Source organism: Benincasa hispida, chromosome 2 (assembly GCF_009727055.1).
Source record: "Benincasa hispida cultivar B227 chromosome 2, ASM972705v1, whole genome shotgun sequence".
NCBI classification, from domain to species: domain Eukaryota; kingdom Viridiplantae; phylum Streptophyta; class Magnoliopsida; order Cucurbitales; family Cucurbitaceae; genus Benincasa; species Benincasa hispida.
Genome location: NC_052350.1, coordinates 36,491,989 through 36,495,591, shown reverse-complemented (window position 1 = coordinate 36,495,591; position 3,603 = coordinate 36,491,989).

The window sequence follows — 3,603 nt, the reverse complement described above, 5'->3', positions numbered from 1 at the left end:
CATACAAGTATGCCTCAGCCTCAGCAGATCAGATATCAACATATGGAAACATATACTACCTCATACTAACGATCAAGTGCCTAGGTGTATATTTAAACAAAATAGAACTCGTGCCAGAACATACTTGATTCAGGTCATACTATCAATCAACATGCTAACATTTACCATAACATACATCCAACATGCTAGCATATAAATAAAGCTTGGCCCATGGAAAGTTCCAGTGTTAAGATTACTTACCTTAATCTAAATTCCACAGATAAACTCAGATAACCAAACGATGATCGTGGTTTGAAGAAACGACCCTAACATACGAATACAACCATTAATTTTCAGTCCAAAAATAATTGCGACATCTTAGATTCAAAACCACAATACCCAAAAGCTTATCCAAGGAACTTGATTAACAACCACTCCAAAACCTCCTTCCAAAAGATTTTAACTCCCAATGGATGACAACTTGGAACCTTAAAGATAAAAGGGTTAAGTCAACTTAATTAAGTAATCAAAGCGTGCCAACAAGCCAACAATAAGGACTATAACTCTTACCAAAACTCTTGTCGAACGATCTTGAACCCGCTCGACAGAGTGTGGCGGTTAGGGGCTGGAGCGGCGATGGCGATTCAGACCGGCTGGGCAAGATCGACATGATGGGCGGTGAAGGGAGGCAATGAGGGAGGCATGGCAATCGGCGGTAGGTCTGGCTTGAACGGTGGGCGACGACGCATCTACCGGATTTGGTGAGGAGTGTTCGCCTACCAGATCTTGTGAGGAGGGTACACCTGCAAGATCCAGTGAGAGAAGCGAGTCTGGGTTGTGAGGAGGGCTCGGCGGTGGTCGGATGGCTGTGAGGTGTGGTGCAGGTGCGGCGGGATAAGGCAGTGGGGGTGGGGGGGGAGGGCGCTCCGAGCGAAGAGATTGGCGTGAAGGAGATGGGGGGTAGTTCTCCTTTCCACGCCAACACTTAAACTCGCACTTATTCTTTAAATTCAAAATTCCAAACATGTCTTTTAATTAAGGATAATTATTGAAAAAGAAAAATTACATTATTATTAAATAATAAAAAGGTGCGAGATGTTACATTTTTCCCTCAAGACAAGACTCACATGGAGGTAAAGAATTGTCTTCTAACTGATTTAGGATTCCATTCTTAACCAATCTCTCAATCCTTTTGAAATTTATGTGGCCAAGTCTTAAGTGCCATAGATAGGCATTAGAAGAAACTTTTTGTCTTTTATTCTAAGTTTCAACTATTCTAAACATCTCAGTATTTAAGACAAATTTTGCTTTAGTTGGTCTTAACTTATATAAGTTATTTTCAAATATAGTAAGTTGTTTTCAAATATAGCAGAACAAATTTGAATACCTTTTCTAAAAATCCCTTTATTAACTTCAAAAGATATTTTATAAATTTGTTCCAATATACATGTGATAGATATTAAATTTCGTCTCATTTTAGGAGCATACAAAAAATCTTTAAGTATGATATATCTATCGTTGAAAAACAACTTCAATTCTCCCACTGCTTCGGCCAAGAGAACCTCTCCTGTTCCAACCTTTAGGGTGATCTCGCCTTCTTCAAGCTTTTTCCAGGAACTAGTTTCCTGAAAAGAGAAGCAAATATGATTACTGGCTCCTGAATCCAATATCCAGGTTGAGGTATCATACTCCACTAAACATGTTTCAACAACTAGTAAATCATATTTACATTGTGCTTCTTTCGAGGCAAGGGCCTGAGGACATTCCTCAGTTAGACAAATCTCAGGTCATCTATTACTAGTGTTGAATTCAGATTTGTTTTTCATGTTGAGTAATTATCGTTGTTTAGTTTCTCGGAAGCAAAGAGTTTATCTAAAGAGCTAGTCATGCTGAAAAGAAAAACATATCCTTTTTAGTAAAAACATTAATCTTTTAAATCCAATCAAGTTTAGCAAAAATAACTAATAATGTACCCTTCATTATTATATTTTGCAACGATATTTCAATGGTTTAGAATAACCTTCACCGAGGGGTGATCGACTATTCCTTTGTTGAACCAAGACTATCTTGACTAGATATTATCACCAGAATAACTCTTATCCCTATAGTAACTCAGTTATCGCTACTTTGGTCAAGAATTTACTAACACTTAGTAATTCTCGTAAGTGTGACCCTCCATTTTCATACCTCAAAGATCGGAATCATTATGCTCCCGAAGTTGGAAAGACAAGAATGGAAACGGACATGAGAGACCTTATCAATTTCTAGAGTTTACGGAGTTCCGAATCCTATAATACAACCCTCCGATTGGTAAGGTCGCTTCAGGGTAGACATGCAGGCGCATTATAGAAATCTCATGGTGCGACCTAATGGAAGAGATCGTAGGATGTGTTGACACACTTCCTTCTCCCACTTACTATGAACAACTTCTCCTATTCACCTAGGTATTGACTCAACACACTCTCCAAATGGAGTCCGCTCCCAAAGCCAGCATGAATCTCACGGTGTGAACTCGCAGGGATGCTAGAGCTAAAAGTACATTACTTCTCTCCAGCTGAAGTGTTCTAGACGGTTAGGGCATAAAATACTTAGCGATACATTTCGGCTAACTAAACATATCCTAAGTCTATGTGATTCATCCGAGTATAACTTTTATACTGGATTTTTAACCTACGATGTCTAGGTGAAAAAAAAAATTTATTACCTCACACCGCTCAAGCATACTCATAAAACCGGTTTAACCTAACCCAGATGCTGGCTCGATCTCCAGGTAGTAGGTGTTCTGTGAACCGTCAACTTAAAAACCTTCAACCTTAGTCATCTTATCTGACTTTTTGCCAAGATCTTGTCGAGTGAGTTTTCTTGTAACTTCGGTTTTACAAGATATCGACCTATTTTCTATTAAAATTGGGATTGCTCGATGGTTAACCCTAAGTGAGCATGCATCTTATCTTTTTTATAGATTTTAGAAGTCTAGGTTATTTTATAACAATTATAACCCTAGAGCATTCATATATAACATGCTTCTTTCAAACAAAGATGTTTTAATATAACACTTATATTAAAACTAAGCATGCATAGTATATATTTTATAACAATTATAACATATAACAAATGCATGTCACGTGTTTTTCCTATGGTGGGGTTTTAAAACTATATGGCATACTATATGCACACATAATCAAACAACATTATACATCACACGCATAATAGGTAAACAATACTAAAGTTGACTGATTTTGGCATTAAAAACAAACAAATAACTAATTTATTACAAAAATCAGCAACCAGCTTCTCGGAACTGGCTTCAAACACTTTGAACGATCTGGGAAACCACTCGAACTGACCCAAAAAACCAAAACCCAAGTTGAACCGGTCAAACCGGCTCAACCAGGTCAAACGAACCGGTCTAGACCGTCTGGACCGGCTGGTCAACGTTCGCTGGCGCAGTCAACAGAAGCGCGGGGCGGGTCGGGTCGACGAAAATCGCGGGCGCGTGGGCGCGAGCAGGCGAGCGTCGAACCTGGTTGGTGTACGGCGCGCGGCGTACACGCGAGACAGCTTCGAATTAGGTCGCGCGAAGCGAAGCGGGTCTGGGAGTTTATCTCGAGTCTGGTGGCCAAA